The sequence below is a fragment of the Thermobia domestica genome, chromosome 7 (assembly GCF_964235325.1).
Source record: "Thermobia domestica chromosome 7, izTheDome1.hap1.1, whole genome shotgun sequence".
In the NCBI taxonomy this organism is placed as follows: domain Eukaryota; kingdom Metazoa; phylum Arthropoda; class Insecta; order Zygentoma; family Lepismatidae; genus Thermobia; species Thermobia domestica.
The window spans coordinates 261,425,272-261,437,305 of record NC_137460.1 but is presented as its reverse complement, the minus strand read 5'-3'; positions in this window follow the sequence as shown (position 1 = coordinate 261,437,305).

Here is a 12,034-nt window from a genome sequence, read left to right as displayed (position 1 = left end):
GTATTAGAGGAGTAGCTCACAACTGGTTTCTCTCTTATTTATCCAGTAGGCAACAAGCGTTACAAATATCAAAATTAGCTGCAGATGGTTTTCAAACAACTTGTTCGTCTTTATCAACTGTAATCAGAGGTGTTCCTCAACGTTCCATTTTGAGTCCTATTCTCTTCCTGATATATATAAATGACTTGTTAGAATTTATGCATCCAGCAAAATTTATTCTATATGCTGATGACATCAGTATGATAATATCAGGAAAATCAATAGAAGAAGTTGAGAGGAAATCTGATATTTTTACAGACAAATTAGTAAAATGGTTAACAGCAAATAGGTTAGTTATAAATCATGATAAGTCGATTCTCTTACATTTTCATTTTCCAGGAAAACCGTGTATATCACCTAGAATAAAAATGTCTTCTAACTTTCTCCAATATTTCATAACAAAGCTTTTAGGTGTAATCATAAGTGATGATCTTTCATGGTCTGCTCATATCTCCACTTTAAACAAGAAACTAAGTAGCGTGTGTTTTGCCTTATACAAACTTCAAGGTACTGTATCGAGAGAAGCACTTCTTAGCTTTTACTACGCCAAGTTTAATTCATTAATTAACTTCGGCATAATACACTGGGGATCTGCTGAAAATAGTTTAAGCACTTTCCGATTGCAAAAGAAAGCGGTTAGAATAATTTTTGGGTTACCCACAAAATCGAAATGTAAAAAGGTTTTCAGAGAAGCAAAAATTTTAACACTCCCCAGCTTATACATCTATAAATCTATTCTTTTTACTGTGAAAAACAAGCATCTTTTTATCTTTAACAAAAATGTTCATAGCCATAATACAAGACAAGGTAGTGACATATTTGTGATGCATCAAAAATATGCTCATATAAGCAAAACCGTGTACATGAATTGTGTCAGATTGTATAATAAACTTCCTCTGTACTTGAAAAATATGACCAATGTTTCCATTCTTGGTAAGACTTTATATAATCCACTCACTGAAAAGTGCTATTATACAATTAAAGAATATTTAAATGACTCATTAACTGAAGAGTTGGTAACAGATACCCGCGAGTACCCGTGAGTACATGCCTGGTGTGGTACAAACAGTTACCTAATTAGATGTAAATTGTCATATTTTTATACTTAATATATTCTATTATGTGGTTTTGTCTTTTAGAAAGATGCATGATGTATACCTCTGGTACTTGACAATATTGTATGTTTTTTTTTTCTTTCTTTCTGACAACTGTAATGCTTACATGAGAATTTCTCATGCTTTGTAAGCTAATGAAACAGGCAAATAAATGAAATGAAATGAAATGAAATTGGATCATGGTGGGCGATTGGTCATAGTAGGTGATGGTGATCAGAGTGGGTCACGGTTGGTGGTGTTAGTGGGTCACGGTTTGTCGCGGGTCGTGGGTCAAAATGAGTGGTTGCTCAGTTTGTCGTGGGCCAATGTTTCATTGATCTACGTATCTCTGAGTCTGATTTGTATTTACGTCTTTTGTCACTAACGATGATATGTAACACGAGACTTTAAAGATAAAGTGAGGTCTGAATCACTATAATGCTTTAGGTGCTGGAATCGAACCAGAACCTTGTGTACCAAGAGCACATATCTTATTTTATATACCAACGAGGATCTCATTTATCTTTCGTGAAACAGTTGCAGTGATTTTTCTTGATATCCGATTCCAAAAACCTTAAAGGAATTGCAAGATTCTGAGATATTTTTTTACTCATAGACCATGCATTTAATTCAAAAGAGACGAATTTCCTTTTCTATTTTCCTCTTGATTTAATTGTATTTCGAAACTTTAACCTTCATTTCATTTTATACAGAAGTAATTAATACTCAATGACTAGCTTCAAATTTCCTGTCCTTAATTTTTTAGCTATCTTTTTCTCGTTATTGATTCATAGAATTTACTTAATTCACATAGCATAAATTCTAAGTTTTTGTGCCTTCCAACCTCTCGCCTTATACTTTTCTAATCTCGTCCCATACCACCTCTTCTTTCTTCTCGAAACCGCAATTCTAGCTACAGTCATTGCCTTTATTAATAGTAGAGGTCTTAATTAAAAGGATAACATATCCTTTTAATCTCCATCATATTAATATGTTTACTTAAACAACATTCAGAATAATTATATTCATTGTCAATATAAGACAATAATTATATTTATTGAGAACCAGCCTTCGGCTAGCTGGGGCCTTCACCCCCAGACAGGCCCGTATCGAAGGGGTGTCTTGGAGCCCGGAATCCCCTACATTTTTGCTGCCCCCCTAAAATTTTCACGGTAGACTTGCAAATGAACTATAATATAGTGATAAACTGTAATAAAGTTGTATCGGCCCCCCTAACTTCTACCGCCCCCCAATATTTTTGGGCTGGCTACCGGACTGTCCCCAGATCCCCGCATTTGCTCGGCGTATGGCCTGGTGATGGGTAAATTCCCGGGAAGATATTTTTCGGGAAAATTATCGGAAAAATTCGGGAAGATTCCCAAAATGGGAATGTTCGGAATTTATTACTACATTATAATTTCAAAGTTGAATTCGTTTTTATATAACAGTATATTATTAGTGTTGTCCCCAGAGGAGCCTTTAAAATGTATATTCTGAACGATGTTATGCTATTTTATTAACACTTTATTATATTTAGAGGGTATGCATAAATGTATATTTATTTACAATATGTTCTATGAAGGTAATTTTGTTTCAAAAATGGTATAGTAAGTTCACATACTTTTAACCCACTAAAAGCTTTAAATTTATATGTAAGTAGATTTTCTATACTTGACTCTATTAATGATATTATAAACATATTAAATTTTTAAATGTTATAAACAAATTAGGTTGGGTAACTGCCAGAAGACACATGTCCCACCATTTTGTCAACATTTGCGTTTAGCTTTGGGGCTCTAGATTTTGCACCGACTTTTTTGCGATATTCTTTTGCGATGCGGTTGTTTTATGGTTTCATACGTTAAATTACGTCACCAGCATTAAATTCAGACAGCGAGCGCAAGAAAGTGAAGGCGGGTTAGAGCCCCACAGGGCACGTTACCAACAACTCACTTCTTTTCTCACATAAATCATTTCCACTTACATTTACGGTTTGTACAAATTCCCTACTGCCCTAAAAATAATTGTGTTCGATATTTTCTTCACTACTTGAACACCACTCTCGACTCATTTCTTCCGTAAATCATCCTACATTTTGCTAGTTTCCCCCTCCCCAATACTAAACAATTACCCTACTTTTTAGTGCAAATGGAAATGGAACATAAAAAATCATATTATTAGTTATATAAGTATACTCAAAGAATTATAATTTTTTTAACCTCCAAATTCTTTAAAGCCTAGAAGTAAATCATAATATATTAAAATAAGATAATTAGTCATATGGTTCTTATAGTTTGGAAGATAACATGAAGAAATGGAAATAAATACCTTCCCGGGAATTTATAGGCCTGGAAAAAACACAGGAATATTCCCATTTTTTAAAATTTTTCTTCCCATCGGGAATATTTCCAGTGCCCATCACTAATATGGCCTAGCTCCTATTAATTCTATCATATCTCTAATCTTAAAGGAATTTAAACAAGGCCATATTGTTATTACAATATAAATCTCGACCCATATTTCTTCTGTTCAAATGGAAACCAAAAAACGCTGAAACACACTTTTAACTAACATGTCTCCACCCTTAAGGGTTTTCGAGATATGGCCGGGTTATTTTAACAATTACAACTCTCATCTTTCTCCTACCCGCCTTTTTCTTCCCTTGTAAGGGAAATGCTGGATCACGTCTTTAATTATTTCAGCCTTAATACCTGCACCATATTATACTAATTAATAGTAATTTTAGCTGCTTTAATTGCTACTTAACTATTAAAAAACTATAAATTGCGTGGTGAACTTAAATTTGTTTACTAGTCAATCTCACGTCCATTTAGACAGCCACTTCACCTTTTCAGACACAATCGGAAATGGTCTCAAGTTTTTTACATCGTTTGTACAGAAATATGCAGGCGAAAGTTTCGTTTGTACACAATTAGGGGCGCTGCCAGAACGAAAACAAAGTGGGTGGCTGTCTGAATGGTAGCCCCCCAAATTCCAATTCAGTCACAAATTGTCGCAATCGTTTGTACACCGTTTGTACAGAAATGTGCAGGCAAAAGTTTCGGTTGTACACAATTAGGGGCGCCGCCAGGACGAAAACAAAGTGGGGCTGTCTGAATCGTAGCCCTTCCATCATGTCCAATTAAATCACAAATTGTCGCAATCTGTACGTCATTTGTACAGAAATGTGCAGCCGAAAATTTCGTTTGTACACAATTAGGGGCGTCCCCAGAACGAAAACAAAGTGGGTGGCTGTCTGAATGGTAGCCCCCCCAAATTCCAATTCAGTCACAAATTGTCGCAATCGTTTGTACACCGTTTGTACAGAAATGTGCAGGCGAAATTTTCGTTTGTACAATTAGGAGTGCCGCCAGAATGAAAACAATCCGGGGACTGTTTAAATGGTAGTAACATTTAAAAAATTTGTCACATTCTTTGGAGTATTTACTAACAAGACTTTGTACACACTATTGTGTCGATTGGTATGTTCACACTATCGTGTGATTCACTAAATGGATCTTATTTTAATGATGATGGAATCTATTTTTTTCTTTAGTTTTTACAATTAAGGGCGCCACCAGAAGTAAAACCACGAGAGGGGCTGTCTAAAAGGTAGCCAGCCCACCATGTCCAATTCAATCCCAAATTTTCGTAATCGTTTCTACATTGTTTGTACAGAAATGTGCAGCCGAAATTTTCGTTTGTACACAATTAGGGCAGAGGCGTCATTTAGGAGGGGCAGGGAGGGGCATTTGCTCCCCGCCGAGTTTGAGATGTATATAGATTTTATCAATAGAATAGTAGTAAATCAGTGAAAAACGCGAAATTTTACTTATATTAAGTGGTTTTGGCCCCCCAAGTAAAATCAGAAATGACGCTCCTGAATTAGGGGCGCCGACAGAACTAAAAACAAAGTTGGGGCCCTCTAAATGGTAGCCCGCCTACATGTCCAATTCAATCACAAATTGTCGTATTCATTTGTACAGCGGGGGACACTTCTAAATGGTACAGCCATATGGAGATTTACGGCTAAGGTGTACCATTTAGAAGTGTCCCCCGCTGTACATCGTTTGTACAGAAATGTGCAGGTGAAATTTTCGTTTGTACAGAATTAAGAGCGCCGCCAGAATGAAAACTATCCGGGGACTGTTTAAATGGTAAAAACATTTAAAAAATGTGTCATATTCTTTGGAGTATTTACTAACAAGACTTTGTACACACTATTGTGTCGATTGGTATGTTCACACTATCGGGTGATTACTAAATGGATCTTACTTTAACGATGGTGGAATCTAAAGTTTTTTTTCTTTTTATATTTATATTTATTCTTAAAATTATTATTTGTGAATTAGTTTATCACTCCTCAGCTCTTATTATTAAACTTATTCATTATTTCTTACGTGCGCTGAATCCTTATGAGAAAAATGCAATTTTTTCTTTCTAACTTGAGCAGAAACCTCTATCCTCATCTCGTACAGAAAACTGGTAATTGGAAGATATAACAAATTCACAAAGTAGACTTTTAAAGAGAAAATTATAAGACAGTATCTTGTTTTATTTGAACATCTTGATTAAACTCATGTTGCAAAAACTATAGAATGCATGGTGAAGTATTTTGGTGCATTCAGCATTCTGATTTACGAGTACGGTTGCCAACTGGCCGGTATTTCACCCGCCTAGCCCCCTTCTGACCGGTATTTCGGAATCTGCAATCCAGAATTTAACATTGAACATGGAAGTTTTTCAACAGTGCCTTTACATACACAGATTTTCTTTCGTATTATACATTATCGATATTCTTTTTAATCTTTGGCAGTTTTTTATTTTATTTAACATAAGAAATTCGATAACATTTGGATTGTTGATTTTTCTTGTGAAAGAATTTTATACATTTATTGAGGGTAGAAAATTACTTTTTAAAGCAATTTCCTTTGTTTGAAGTGTAAGTTTATACAGTAAATTTCATTTTATGAATCAACAATTGTTACGTAAAGATGAATATCCATTATTATTCATCTGTTTTGATAATTTTAAAGAAGTGGCAATTGCTGGAAAATACAATAATTATCAATACAGTCTTCAGTTTCTCATTTGTACAGAGAATTTGAGGGGTGTGCCGGTAGTTTAGTTTTCCTGAGTTTGCAACCTATTTATGAAGTTTTGTTTCTAACTCTGCTACGTAGTGGCTCCGTACTGACACTCCGCATGCAAATAAGTATGTAAGCCTACCATACGTCCCGGTTTCTTAAAATTTGTCCCGGTGTGCAGAAATTTTACTTCTTGTACTTTTTTATTATTATTATTAATTACATATCAAAAACTCTGAATAAGATAATGAAATCGACTTATTCCTTTTGCTTTCGATTCCGACAATACTATCGGATAATTTCATTCTAATCTTTATTATTATTATTCCAATCGCTGCTTCCCCGGATATAACATGCAATGTTTAAATCCTTCTAACGGGCACTCTTATCACCAAAAGTAAGATTGATACCCCGCGGGTGGCGACAAATTCTTGTGACGTTACAGACCAGCCCCCAAAACACATTTTTTTTTTCTGTTGCAGAAAAAAATTATGCAAATTGCTTTCCTTTTAGTTCGCATTTTAGGTTAACAAAAATAAATCAGTCCATTGAAATTTGGAAACAACTTCATAAATATTGGATTGTTTTCTTTATAGTGATCTAGAGCATGTGAGTTGGTATGTGTAATATTATTGTATACATTGCTTAAATAGTGTATGCTCACTGATTATATATTGCCTAAATAGTGATTGTATAAGAGCTTCTAAAATAATTTTTAGCACTGTGATTAAGTATGGACTATATTAATACATTATTTAAGTTGTGTAATTAGTGAGTTGCTGTAGTAATATTCGAAAGATGAAATTAATACAAAATGCAATATTTACTACTAATTTGTATGATGTCCCATATTTTTTGTTTTCTAAAAAAGATGGTAGCCTTAAAGTATGCTAAACCATACAAAAAAATTGTAGTGTAAATTGTACCACTCTGACTAGTGCTCTCAAACGGGTTGGGTTGACTAGACCCGATCCGACTTGTCAGGTCACCTCGGATCGGGTTGTCGGGTCAGTCGGGTCTGCTCGGGTCGGGTCAGGCCACTCGGGTGGGGGCAGTCGGGTTAGCCCGGGTCGGTTTGTCGGGTCGGGTCGTCACATTCTTGACTTATTTTGAAATACTATAAGGAGCTTTGTTGTAGAATTCAATACGAAGTTGGTGAATAAATGATTGTTGTGGCTAATTGCAGCTGAAATAATAAATTTTTAATTTAACCCTATATTAATTAACTGGCATGATAATTGTAATTAATATTACGACTGACCTTTTTTCTTTCTGCGTTTTTATGTCAAGTTAATGTCACATTAAGTGAAATTGAAAGGAAATATCTTGTTAACGTCCCGCGTTATGCACCAACGCTAAGACACACAGTGGTAATGAGAAATAATTGAAGTGGTTGAATGAAGAAAGTGGGAGGAAATGGAAGAACTCCGAGAAAACCTATGCACACCCATGGACCTTCGTGTGGAATCAATACCCATGGATCTTCGGGTCAAACACTGGCTTTTGGGCAGGACACATTATTATTATTATTATTATTATTATTATTATTATTATTATTATTATTATTATTATTATTATTATTATTATTATTATTATTATTATTTATTATTTTAAGAGTGACCAAGGAAGTTCTGCCGCCTTTTCACCCACCAAGTTCGAACATTGATATGTAACTTAAGACACCTGGAATATCAATAATAGTCTCCATCAGCATCGACGACCTTCTGCCAACGTTCTGGAAGGCTATGGATTCCATCGCGGTAGAGCTTGGTATGGCGTGAAGCGAACAAGTTATCAAGTTCATATTGCACCTCCACTAGTGATTTGAACTGGCGTTCTCTAAGGTGATTGTCCAAGGAATGGAACAGGTGATAATCGGACGGTGCAATGTCCGTGTAGTACGGCGGATCCGATAGTGTTTCTTATCCAAAGCGTAGAATGATGTTCTGGGTCATCCTAGCCACATATTGCTTAGCGTTGTCCTGTAACAGTGATTCGTTTAAGATTCAGTTGAGCTGGCTCCAGATTTTTGATTTTTTCTTGAACACGGCTCAACTGCTGACAGTACACAGTTGCATTGATGCTCTGTCCTGCTGGTAGCAGTTCCAGATGGACGATGCCGCGAGCAGTCCACAAAATGCACAGGAAAACCTTATTCTGGTGTAGTGCTGGCTTGGGCTGTTTTTGAACCGGTTCATGAGATGGTAACCAACGATGACGGCGCCGTGGAGCTTCGTACAGGACCCACTTTCTATCACGTGTCAACACCCTGTCCAGAAATTGCTCCTTCCTGAGACGAGACACCAAAGAAACATAGGTGTCTGCTCGCGTTGCTTTCTGGCCCCAAGTGAAATCATGTTGGACCCATCACCCAACTTGCAGTGCTTCCTAAGTTGATGGTGGTGGTGCCGAATGGTTTCTCCCACTCACACTGAATTGTAGTACAAGTTCCTCACATTTCTGTCATCGCCTCAATTGCTGCCAGAAGATCTTTATGTTGACCATTTGTTTGTCTTCCGGCACGTGGTGCGTCTTCGGGTGTTTCGTCAGCGTCCTTAAACCGTCCTACCACTGCACTCTCTGCGTAGTCACGACACCCTTACCAAAGGCCTTTCATATCTTCCGTCGCATGGAGCAGCGTTTTACCCCAATTTGAACTCCTACGGCAAACAAGCCCTTTTGACGCTCTGTGAAGGTCCCGTGTTCACTATGTCCTTACGCACGTTCACGGTGTATCTGAACAGCCACAACCAGGTAGTATGTTGGATATACCTACTAGTGTTGCTCGCGAGACCAGGTTTGGGGCATTCTCGTCTCGAAAATGTGTCGTGAAGGTAGTCTCGTCCCAAAAAGTGCATATTTTTCTATTGAAAGAGCTCTGTCTCATCTCGTACCCCTTCATGAAAGTTCTGTCTCGTCTCATCTCGTCCAACAACTGACCTTCGCCGTATTTCCATTTGCATTCAACTCACGGTGTGAGGGCCAATTGAAGACAGACCTCCACAAAAAGAGACAGAACTTTTTTGTTCACCTTCAAATTATTATTATTATTATTACTTTTATTATTATTATTATTATTATTATTATTATTATTATTATTATTATTATTATTATTATTATTATTATTATTATTAATAATAATAATAATAATAATAATAATAATAATAATAATAATAATAATAATAATATTACTGCGGTAGTGATTTGACTTACTCGGCACTAAATTACTCGCTGATTTTATATAACGTTTCAAATATCTTCTAGATAAATTAACCAAGAAAAAATAAAAGGCAATTCCCTACAGAATGATATTTCAGGGCAATTAGTTCCTTATGATTCTATCAGACAGCAACGCTGATTTTAAATAGAAAAATCGGAATGTTAACGTGATGAAATTTTTGTTTATACTTTATTACACAGCAAAAAATATTAAAAGAAGTTCTAAATACATTCGTTAATAGAAAATCATGTTGTCTTCAGCACTTCAAATTTTATTTTGACTTTCGAAGGTGATTGCCTAAATTTTAATCTTGGAAATTTGGATGTGGAAGAAAATAGAGAAGGTTAGCAAGGTAGAGAGGGAAACGTATTAGAAAATGCTGAAAAAAATGCAAGAGGCGAGAGCAATATTGGACGATATAAGGAAGCGAAAAAATGGACGGATCACAAGTTTCGATCTTGCTAAGGGATTGCATTCTGAGAGATGTAATAAAGGGGATGATATCAGGAGAGCGACAGTGTGTAAGAAGGTTGCAATTGATAGATTGTAAGAAGGAGGGTGGTACATTATGTTGGGTTGGGAGGAAGATATTAGCGGAAAAACACAAAAATAGAAGCTTCTTACCTAGTTCACTGAAACTGGCCTGTCATTAATAGCAGAACATTGAGGAGAACGAGGAGGATAATTATACTACAAATAAAAAAGCCGAAACAATGGTTTATGCATACAAATTGGCCAGCATTTTTTTCTGGTCGCAGCTTTGTAAGTTTATAGTTCTCTCAAATGGGTTAGATTGTCAGGTAAGGTCACCTCGGGTCGGGTCTTATCGGGTCGGGCTGTGGGGTCGAGTCAACCTTGCCAGTTCGGGTTGGGTTGTCGGATCGGGTCAATCGGGTCGGATCACGGTTCGTTGAGTTGAGTTGATTTTGAGTTTAACGTCCCGTTTAGCAGCGAGGCTATATGAGACGTGGACCTACTGATTAACGTTGAATCCGAACCACATGAGCTCCCGCCGGGAATCGAACCCGGGTCTCCCACGCCAAAGGCGAGTACGCTAACCACTTAGCCATTAAGGAGCTCAGGATCACGGATTGGGTCACTCGGGCCGAGTCGGGTCAGTCAATTCGTGTCACGAGTCGGGTCGGGTCGGTCTTCAACACATAATTTCCACGAAAATTACAATATATTACGGTTTATACCTCATTGGGCTTCCAATAAAACATTTTCAATGATGTGTACACCATGTCGCCATTTTTGTATGAGGTAATTTCTAGAGGGGTTTTGTGGGAATTTGATGGAGTGTAGATTCCTGTGTGTATTTGTGTGTGATACCTTACAGAATACAAGATCCGAGGATGTGTGTAAATCAACCGGGCAATTTCTTTTATGTATGTGGGGAGCTGATATTTAAATCGCAACGTCGATGTTTCACTCCACTTGTGAGGAAGTGTTATCAGTTATATTTTGGTTGCTGTGTAGGAGACCAAGATAAGAATTTCGCCCTTCACTACTTTTGTTGTACTTGCGTGAAAGTCTGACTGGTTGGGCAAATGGTGAACGAAACACGAACATCAAAGTACCGATGATCTGGAGGGAACCAAAAGATCATTCTTCAGACTGCTACTTTTGTATGACATAGATAAAAGAAATAACCAGTAAATCTAACCACACAGTACAGTACTCTAATTTGCCATCAGCAATTAGGCCAGTTCCACACAGTGCAGAATTACCTGTACCAGTGTGTCCTCCTCATCTTACGGTTAATGAGAATTACGTACTTGAGGCAGCTACTGAAGTTCCAAATGAAAAAGATGATCCTACTTATGAAGGAAGCACATTTACATTGGATCCCCATCTGATAACTCAGGGTGAACTAAGTGACCTCGTACGGGGTTTAAAACTCTCCAAGATACGGACAGAAACTTCTTCCTTCTAGACATAAAGGTTTGAATCTGCTCCATCGTGACACTTAAGTGTGTATTTTTCGAAACCGTCATACAGAGTTTCAAAACTACTATTCACAAGAAAATGATTTAGTGTATTGTAATAATGTCTGTGCTGTGATGGATACACTCGGACATGCACATATAAGTACAGAGTAGAGATTGTTTATTTGACTCTCCCAAAACTAGTTTTAAGGCTGTCCTTTTGCACAACAAATTTCTTTCGATGCCTTTGGCTTATGCAACTACTATGAAGGAAACCTATGAAAACATCGAAATAGTGTTAGAAAGAATTCAGTATGAGAAATACAAGTGGACCATTTGCTGTGATTTAAAAGTTTTTTCTTTGTTAATGGTTTGGAGCTTGGTTATATGAAATATTTTTGTTTCCTCTGCGAATGGGGCTGCAGGGACAAAGCGGAACATTACATCAAGAAGGAAAGGCCAAAGTATGTATTAACTCCTGGACAGAAGAATGCTGTTTATTCCTCACTGATGAGCCCTGATAAGTTAATTCTACCTCCTTTTCACATAAAGTTGGGGCTCTTCAAAAACTTTGTTAAGGCAATGGACAAATGTAATGCAGAATTTTGTTTCCTCAAGGAAAAATGTACTCTGGTTAGTGACGCTAAAATCAAGAAAGGGATTTTT